Below are 11,088 nucleotides of genomic sequence, written 5' to 3' on the forward strand. Positions count from 1 at the left end.
TTCTTCTTCCTTTTTTTTTTAATTTTTAATTTTTAATTTTTTTTACAGTTATATAAAATGGAGAGTAATAAGTTATAAAAGGAAATTGGGATAGGAATACAAAAAGGAGATCTCAACATGAGAGAACTTGATGGGCCTATAGGGCCCACACATATCACATTTTGATGATTTAAATTGTTCATTTTATAGGGCTCTCAATGTATATTATCCATGAAATAAATTAACTCATTCCAATAATCATAATATTTTTATTTTATTGCATTTGTTTTTGAAAAAATGGACGATGAATATATTTTTTAAATGGGATTGACTTCTCTCTAATTTGTGATCGGATTGGAGAGTGTTGTTGGGCCCGTGAAGGCCCACCACGAGTCCCGTTTCAATAATTTAGACTGTCAATATGTAGAACTTGTCGAATATTATTTGCCTGAAAAAATCATATTGATCGGATATCGATAACTATTTCATCTAATCATATTTCTGTCATCTGTTTATTTTTTCACAGTCCATTTTGTTTTATACAAAACTGATTGATCACATAGCTACCGATTTCCAATCAACGTGATTTTTTATAGATATATAGTACTCGACGATTTCTACATATTAAACGGTTTAGATTATCAAAACAGAACCCGTGATGGGCCCCCACGGGCCCAACAACACTCTCCAATTCGTGGAGGGAAGCCAAACCCTTTTTAAATAGACATGTAAAATAAAATAAAAATGTTATGATTATCAAATTGACCTAAATTTTTTCATGAATGATATGCATTGAGGACTTTACAAAATGAATGGTTCGAATTGAAACTAGACTCATAATAGGCTCTACGAGCCCCTCAAGTTCTTTTATGTTGAGATATCAACATGAGAAAAACCCAACCCATTTAAAAAATAGTAAGGGCTCGTTTAAAATTTTACTATTTTAATAAATTTTTTAATATAAAAAGATGTGTAAAAAAGTTTTCTAAAAAATAATATGACAATTTATAGTTTTTTTTTTTTGCATTTTTAACTAAAATAGTCTATTGCTAAATGACCTAAATGAGATAAAGAATGGTACGAGATAAGAAGAGGAAGATAGATGATTGGGTAAATAAGATTTTATTGTTAGAATTTGAGTTTAATAGTAGTGCGTAGAGATGTAAGAAAGACATTTTAAAAAAAAAATTGAGTACATAATGTATTAAAACAATGGATGTAATGAGATATATGAAGGTATGAACAAAAGTGTTAGTATGTATATATTGTAATATATTGGTTGATTGATTCACCTTTCATAGGTGCTTGACAGTGATTGATTCTTTCCGTATTTAGCACGTGTATTCTTTCCTATATAAACGAGCTCATCGTATCTTGTTTATACACTCTCTATATACAAAGTTTATATTTTATCTCTCTTTATCTTTCTCTATAATCTCGTCATGGTATCAGAGTTATAAGACTATTCATTTTTTTTTCCTTTGTTCATCACCAGAATTCCTTATTTCGGTTTCTGGTGATTTTTGTTTTGCATTGTTTGACCCTTTTTGGGTAATGATTTATCACTATCAAGCTACACATGTCATTGTTTTCTAACACCCATAGCATAATCTGCCTTGAAATTTTCTTACAATTCCAACGCCGCCAAAATCATCCTTAGCAGGCCTCGCACGCGTCCTTATGCACCGCTTGAAGCTCCACACATCACAAACCTCCTATTTTACGCGCCCATACGAGCGCCTATTCGTGTTGTTGATGTCCACTTCTCCGCGTTAACGTCAGTCCTTAGCCACTGTCTTTATAAGCCGCTTCCACCAACTACTGCTCCAGCCAGCCGCTCCCGTCAATCTGACGTCACTTCATTCTCTGCCCACAGTATCTGTTGCTTGCTAACGTGCGCCACGTCTTCTTTGCCACATTACGCCATGTCTCCTCTGTGCTATTGTAAACCGCGCCTCTACTAACATCAGTTTCCTTTTTACTGACGTTAGCCCTACACCCTGTTTGGCCGAAAGTCTATTTTTGGATTGTTTTGCCTATTTTCTACATCTTTTTTGATCACTTTGGCCTGGTTCCCACCTATTTTCAACATTCTAGATTCATTGGTACACTCTGTTTTTTCTAGTTTTGCTTCTATTGTGCTATCTTGTCCATGGGTTGCTTAGACTCTGTTCACCCTATTTCTGTTGTCCTTGACGGCTCTAATTATGTTCTTTGGGCCCAAGTCATGACTGGATTTCTCAAGGGCAAGAAATTATGATGTGTTATCACTAGTGATGTGAATAAACCAACCAAGGAGGTTGAGGAAACTGCAGGCAAATACGTTGACCATTTGAAGGAGTGGGACAACAAAAATTATTAGATTATTAATTAGTTTTGGAATACATCTGTCACATCTATAAGCCTTCAGTTTTGACGCTTTCAACTTGACTCGGTTTCCACTCCTACTAAGGATATTTGGGATTTTCTCAAAGAACGGTATCAGACTACTAGTCTTGTTTATCAATATCAACTTCAAAGTCATCTTCATCGTTGTAGACACCCCATTTTTGACCGTCTTTAAGACTTGAACGTTATCGTTTGAACACTCGATGATTACCCTTGTTTGTGTTCGTCTTGAGTTCTCGGAGGTTTCGGCTACGCGCCTTACCTCAAGACCTCTCGACTTGTTTGTTTTGTGTTTGGTTTTACATCAAACACTTGTTGTTTTGCTTCTGAGGGTAGGAAATAGCTTGTAGGCCATCTTCACACCTCACCGGCCATGGCTTGAGGCCACCGGCCTTGTTTCCTTGCCACCGGCCATTGGTGATGGCCGGTCGGCACTATTGATGGTCGGTCGGCATTATGTTTGGTCGGCTGGCCACTGATTTTGGTCAATTGGCCACTTTTTCTAGCCGATTCATTTTCTTGAGGGGGGTTTGAGCCTTTTGAACCCTTGGTTTTAGTTTTTTGAGGAAGCTTGAACCTTTTTGAACCCTTGGTTTTAGCTTCTTGAGGAAGCTTGAACCTTTTGAATCTTTGTTCTAGCTTCTCCAAGAAGCTTGAACCCTTTGTCTAGCTTCTCCAAGAAGCTTAAATTCTTTGTCTAGCTTCTCCAAGAAGCTTGGCCTTCTTGACCCTTTTGCTCCAAGCTTCTAAGAGAAGCTTGGCTGTTTTGCTCCAAGCTTCTAAGAGAAGCTTGAACCCTTCTTCCTCTATAAAAGAAGAGCTCCTCTTCCATTGCAAGGGTTCCGAGAAATTTTTCTAAGGCAAAAAAACATACATCTCTCCCTATATCTCTACATTTTAGCTTCAAAGTGCTTAGTTCTTGGCTCCATTACACACCACCTCCTATCCTAACACCTCCACCAGCACTCTAAGCATCTTGGAGGCCATTTTCAGAGGCTAAGGGACTGGTTTTCTAGATCAAGAAGCTGCTGTCCCCTTTTGGCTACAAGGGTAACACACTTTACCCTCTTTTGGTCTTTATTTTGCTTCATCTTTTAGCCATACATAGAAGTATTTTCGAGCTTTGTCATAAACTGAAAAAAATCTTCTTTTGAGCTCCTTTTTAAGTTTGTTTAAGATCACTTTTGTGTTTGGGGTTGTTTACCCCCCTTTAGGCCTTGTTTGGCCCCATTTTGTGCTATTTTTGGTGAGCTTCGGGACCACCTTGTTTGGGCCTCCTCACTACTGAAATCTTGAGGGATTTTAGTGGTGAGGATGGTGTCTTAAGGTCCTAAGAAGGAGAGGGCCATCCCTTCTCATTGTTGTCTTCAAAAAATACCATTTTAGCCTCATGTGTGAGCACCATTTTTAAGTTCATGCTGGCCATGTCTTAAGTGTTATTTGTGCTTATTTTGCCATGATATAGCACCATTTTTACTTGGTTTAGACACACCATGCATGCCTTGCATACTTGTCTTGTAATGCCATAAAATTGCCTTAACATGCTTTGTGCTTTGAGCCTTGTTTCTAGCATGATTTTGGCTTAGCTTTGTGAAGCTTTTATGCATGTTTTAGTGTGTTTGAGGTCTGTTTTTGGTTGTTCAGGCCATTCATGGCTTGCTTTGTATAGCTACCATGCAACCTAGCTTGTAGGCTTTGAGTGTTGGACTTTCTAGCATGCTCTATTTCCATCATTTCAATGGTTTGGCACCATTAGTTATGTCATTTCAATCCTTATAGCATGCTTGTATGCTTGCATTTGATGCCCCTTTAATGCTTTAAAAGGCTTGTGTCTTATGCTCCTTATTTGTACCACTGTGCATGCCTCTAAGATTAGGTCATTTAGATGCTATCTAAGTGGTTTTGGGGGCTCACTTTGGCATGATTTGGGACTGTTTTGGTCCACTTTGGTCATTTGCTTCATGTGTCACTTGACCATAATTTAAGTCCTTGGGCTTGGTTGCATGCCTTGCTTGCATTGGTAGGTTGATTTGGCGTCATCTTCTACATGTTTTCAAAGCTTATCGTGTATGCTATTTGTCCATTTTAAGTGTGCTTAAAAGCTGCCTTTTATGCTCAAATATTGGACCATGTGTGCATGAATGTTTGTGTGTATATTAGCCTTGCATGTTGTCACATACTTGGCCCATAAACATCTTGTTATCATGCTTAAGTGATAGTGCATTTGGCATGCACTCTTGTGGCTTTAGGTTGCTTAACATGTTGTTACATGTTTGCCCCATATGTTGTTGCATACTTGTCATTAGCATAGTTGTTCCATGCCTTGTATGCTTGTTTGCTTAGGTTGTGTGCCTAGTACATATTGCATGCTTGCATACTTGCCTCCATGCTCATGTTGCATACTTAGCTCACATGCTTAAGTTGCATTTGGCATGCATGCCTTGCCTCTTGATTAACCATGATTGAGGTTGGGCCTCTTGTTTGTTTGTATGCATTTCATTTCATATTGAGTGGCACACTTGGTTTCTTGGGCCATCACGCATTGAAATGCGCGATTGGTGGTCCGAGAATCAAGGACCATCCTCCTTTGAGTCATGAACATGATAAAGAGGGTGTTTGTGCAAACATTGCTTTGAAAATACTTTGCCATGCCTTGTCTGTCCTCTGCTGCTGTCAAAATAGGTTTCTGCAGGAATCTTTGGCCGGCCGACCATCTATACTGCCGACCGACCAAATATTTGTGGCCGAGAGCTCCATAATTGGTCGATGACCAACTCCCTTTGGCCGGTGGTGATTCCCCTTGGTCGGTGGTGTTCCACAGTGTCCATGGAGTGTACCTTGGGACTTGTGCAATTTTCAGAGGAGCAGAACAGGGAAAACAGAGGCAGCTTGTGCATGGCGACGGATTTCCGAGCAAACTCGAGCACGCATGCATCGGACCCTCTTCCCGAGGCTGTTTATTGCTTTCTACTAGTTAGGTGGTCTGTAATAATTAATTAGTTTGTAAGTTAATTAATTTGTATATTCTTTTGGTTCCTCCGAGCGAGGGCGAATTTGTAATAAGTGTAAGTACGTGTGTGCATGTCTTCCAACCCCCACTTCTTTCTCCCTTTTACTTACCTGCTTTCAATGGTTAGTATTAGGGCATGTTTCAATTAGCATACTTATGCTCGCATGTGTTGCATCATTCATTTGTCTTGCATGCACCGGGCTCGGCGCATCATACTAACTGTATTTGTATTTCAATTCTAAGTTGAATACGTGTTAGCTGTAGCATCATCATATGCCATGTTAGAATAGCCGAGCCTATTATAGTTGCATCTTGTATGCGTTGCATTAGCCATCTTAACATGAACTAGGATCATGCATTTGATTACTAACTAGTTTCTGTTTTGGCTTGGAGTACTCGGTAAGCATTTACGCCTTAGCATCCTTGCATGCGTGTGAGTGTTGTCATGATAGTATGCTTACCATGAGGCTATGTGCTTATGTGATATATCTGCCCAAATGCCTGTGGGTGAAGGTTGGATTATCTGAATTGAAAAAATACATTGACTGTGAGTTTTAAGCCCACTAAATAGTGGCAAAACCATGTTTTCCCTAAGCCCACCCGAGGGTGGCAAAATCTGCATTTTAGCCTACGTACGAGTAGCAAACCATTCTCAAAACAAACATGAAATATTTTGTTCCAATTCAGGCGACCCAGTATATACTTGTATGCTGTGCGCATCATATAGTAAATCTAGGCTAATAACCGGAATAAGAACGTATAACGCTTTCAAAACTAGATATCATGCTTAGTAGAGGCCGATCTCTGATCGGGCGAGCGGGGGTGCTCATAGCTGACCTTCCCCAATCATACCCAAGTTCCCGAGCCGAGGCAACTTTGGTGATGACGTGGCCTTAGGCAACGAGTCAGGGTTTCCTAAATTCCCCCAAAATAAATATTTAGGTGGCGACTCTGTATCTGGCAAAGCAGTCCATGTTTGGCATTTCTTTCTAAAAATCTGTTTTTCAAAATGATTTGCCAGATTTTGACTCTTTGGTTCAGATTAAGAACCGTGACGATTTGAGAGTCCGAACTGTAGTGAGCCCAAAACGAATAGAACGGGACTCATCCTCCCGGGGCGTTTAGGGACGTCTACAATAGCATGCGTCAACAGTCTGGTCAGTCCATCAATGACTTTCTGTCTCAAATATATTCTGTTTAGGATCAACTTGCTCAGTCCGAACTTGCCTGGCCTCATACTGAAGATTCTTCTCTCTTTATTACTTACCCTAATCAGCAGCGATTGGTTCAATTTCTTATGGCACTCACTCCTCACTTTAAGTCAGTTCGTGTTATCTTATGACATCGTACACCTTTACCCTATTTTAAGTAAGCTATATCTGAGCTTCTATCTGAGGAAACTAGTCTTAGACCCCCCTCCACCCCACAGGTGGACTCAGTCCTGGCCACTCCTGAATCACGGAGATCCTCTTTCTCCCAGCCGACTTCTTAGTGCACCTATTGTCAGTATCACAGGCTTCTTTCTACTTATCTTCTGGTTCACTGTTCAGTCCGATCTTGTCGTTACTACAACAAAACTAGCCATAGTCATCTCCAACAAGATTGCTTTCGCAATTCATCTCGCCCATCCTTTATTGGGTTATCTTCGCGTGGCTCTCACTCTTGGGGACATTCACATTAATCCGAGTCTCAATCTCGGTCTCTACTTACTCATCGCACTGTTGCTGTTGCCTCTAAGGACTTTTCACTATCTAAGCCCTTAGATCCTTCCACTCCTATATTTTTCTAGACGGATGTTGAAACTTTGATTAAACAGTTTATCTCAACCTCCGATACTCCTTCTTCCACTGCTTTGCTTGTCACCTCAGGTACATCTTCCTGGTATTTTGACTCTGCCTCTTGTAACCATATGACTTTTGACTCTACCATTTTTTCCTTTACATTTTCTTCTCTTCATATTTCTTCCATCCATATAGCTGATGGATCTTTCATGTCTGTGAGTCATATTGGATTTGTATCTACATCTCATTTGTTCTTATCTCATGTTTATCTTATTTCTATTATCACTTTAAACCTTATTTCCATTACTTAGTTATGTGAAGATGGTCTAACTGTCACCTTTTCTGCTAAAGGTTGTTTGGTGCAGGACCTTCGAACGGGACAGACCCTTGAGATTGGCCGTAAGCATGGACGTCTTTATGAGCTCATATATCTTCATATTCCGGCTTCCACTCTATTGGTTGCCTCTACATTTATCTCTATCTTATCAAATTTTCATCGTTGGCATTGTCGGTTAGGTCATATTTATATTAGTTGGTTAAAATCTTTAATTTTTATTGGTCAGTTAGGATCTGACTCTTTAGATACTTTAGATTATTTATCTCGTCAACTTGCTAAACAACCGACTTTATCTTTTAATAAAAGTAATTATGTTTCTAGTGTTCATTTTGATCTTGTACATTAGGATATCTGGGGCCCAACCCCTATATCTACAATGGGGGGATCTCGTTACTTTATTATTTTTGTTGATGATTTTTTATGTTATGCTTTGATACTTTTTATGAAAAATTGTTTTGAACTTAAACAACTTTATTACAATTTTTTCAAAATGGTTCAAGTTCAATTTTCCAAGACTATAAAAAAATTTCGTTCTAATAATGCTATGGAATACAGGGATTCTGATTTTTTTGGCTTTTCTTTAGAGTGATGGTACTCAGCCTTATCGTTATTATACAGGCACGCCCCAACAAAATGGACGTGCTAAGTGAAAACATAGGCATATTCTTGATAATACTTGAGCTCTTTGTATTTCTTCGTCTTGTCCTGAAAATTTCTGGAAGGAAGCTGCATTTACTGTTGTTTACACTATCAATTATGTCCCTACTCCAATCCTTCATAATCAAACACCCTATGAGCATTTGTGACACTTCTCTTTCTTACATCACACTTAGATTTTTTGGGTCTGCATGTTTTGTTCTTTTTTAGCTTCATGAACACACTAAGCTAAAATCTCATTCTCGTCTTTGTTGTGTTTCTTCGATATGGAATTGAATATAAAGGTTATCGATGTTGGGACCCTATTTCTAGGTATCTTCGTATATCTCGTCATGTCATTTTTTGGGAACATAAAATGTTTGCCTCATTTTACTCCTTTCACTTATCTTCTTCTTTCACTTTCCACTTTATTGATCCCTCCATAGATCTCTTTCCTGATGATTTACCTCTAGAGACACCATTGTCTACGTTTGATTCCGCCAAGACTGCTCTCTTTGATGGTCTTACTGGTGTCTCCTTGGCTCCTTTGCCTCTTGATGAATCTTTATCATCCACTTCATCTCCTATTGAGCCTGCTCTTTCCGGTTGTCTACAACGAGTCACACAACCTAATGTTTGTCTTCGTGATTATATTGTTAGTTTGACTACTTTTTCTACTTATGAGTCTACCTCCTATTGTGAGGCTTATCCTAACCTTTTTTGGCAACAAACTATGACTGATGAACTGTAAGCATTAGACAAAACTCATACTTGGATTATTGTCGATCTTTCCTTGGTAAGACCGCGATTGGTTGTAAATGAGTTTATAAAATCAAGATTCATTTTGATGGATTTATTGAGCGGTACAAAGCTCGTCTGGTTGCCCGGGGCTTCACTTAAAAATATGGTATTGATAATGAGGATACTTTTGCTCTTGTTGCTCCTCTTACTTCTATTTGTAGTTTGATTGCTGTTGCTACTGTTTATCATTGGGGCCTTTTCAGATAGATGTGGAAAATGCTTTCCTTAATGGTGATTTTCTTAAGGAGATCTATATGCAACCCCCTTCTAGGTCTGCTGTTGCGACACATAAAGTCAGCAAATTGTAGTACGCCTTATATGGACTCAAGCAAGCTCCCTGTGCTTAGTTTGCCAAGTTCAGTGATACTATTCATGACTTTGGCTTCACCTCCGGCTTTTATGACTCTATTTTATTTATTCGGACCATTGCTCAGTGCATCACTTTTTTTTTCTTCTTTATGTGGATGATATGATTATGACATGTGATGATGAAGCTAATATTCTTAGCTTCAAACAGTTTCTTTGCTGTCATTTTGAGATGAAGGATCTTGGTTCTCTCAATTATTTCTTGGGCCTTGAAATCACTCATGACTCGACTGGTTATTATCTCTCTCAAGTCAAATATACATCTGATCTTCTTGTTCGTGCTGCACTAACAGATTGCAAGACTACTACTACTTGATCCTTAAGCTCGCCTTACTCCACTAGATGACATTCTTCTCTCTGATGCTACACTCTACCGGCAGTTGGTCGATAGCTATATCTATCTTACAGTTACTCATCCTGATATTGCATATGCTGTCTATGTTGTTAGTCAACATATATTGGCCCCTCGCACGCCTCATTATGATGTCCTTTTTCGCATTCTTCGCTATCTCAAGGGTACTTTGTTTCATGGTCTTCACTATTATGCTCTATGCTTTCTACTCTCTTAAGCTTTATGCCTATTTAGATGCTGATTAGGCTAGAGATTCTTTAGTTTCTTGGTGAAGCAAGAAATAGACTCTCATTACTCGTTCTAATACTGAGGCTGAATATCGAGCTTTAGTGGATACTACCCAAGAACTTTTATGGCTCCGCTGGCTTCTTGTTGACATGGATGTATCTTCTACTGAAGCTATTTCTCTCTATTGTGATAATTGAAGTGCCATTCAAAGTACTCATAATGACGTCTTCCATGATCATACTGAACATATTGAGATTGACTGTTATTTTATTCGTCAACATGTTACTCATGGCACAGTTCATCTCTATTCCATTACTTTCGATGATCAACTTGTTGATATCTTCACCAAGGCTCATCCTCCTGATCGTTTCAATGATTTAGTTTCCAAACTTATGTTGGTTGACGTTTTTCCATCTTGAGTTTGTGAGGGGGATGTTAGTATGTATATATTGTAATATATTGGTTGATTGGCTATATATTGGTTAATTGATTCACCTTCCATAGATTGGTTGATTGATTCACCTTCCATAGGTGATTGAAAGTGATTAATTCCTTCCATATTTAGCATGTGTATTATCTCCTCTATAAAGAACCTCATTGTATCTTGTTTATACACTCTCAATATACAAAGTTTTATATTTTCTTTCTCTTTATTTTTCTCTATAATCTCTTCGAAAAAACATTACCACTTATGGTTTAATCTTACGCTATAAAAATAGGTAGTATAAATTATATTGATCATTCATGAGAAATATATAATAAATCTAATAAATTTGATATAATTATATTAATATATATATATATATATATTTAGAAAAGCATTTATAGTGGATCTCCTAATAGTGTTTTAGTGTTAGATGCCAAGTTAGTTAGCAAAAAATGAGTTATTTTGCGTCACAATTGAGTTATTATTACAGTCTATAAAGGTATCATATGTTATTTTACAAGACATTTTTTTTAGATGGTGAAAGTATAGACTAACTATAAAGAATCAGCAGCCTCTCTAAGAGTATGTGTTGACAACTTAGTTGGAACATCTTCCATCCATACTTACTGAAAACTATTACGTCTTGCCATTCTAGCCAACTCATGGGCCAACATATTACCTTTTATGTTCACTTGATTGGCTTTAAATTGTCAAAATTACCTACTTATCGATGCCACTTGTTGCAAAATATGACCGTATGTTGAAAGAGAATTTGCTTTACCA

Source organism: Camellia sinensis, chromosome 1, assembly GCF_055761805.1.
Source record: "Camellia sinensis isolate YWXY chromosome 1, ASM5576180v1, whole genome shotgun sequence".
Lineage (NCBI taxonomy): Eukaryota > Viridiplantae > Streptophyta > Magnoliopsida > Ericales > Theaceae > Camellia > Camellia sinensis.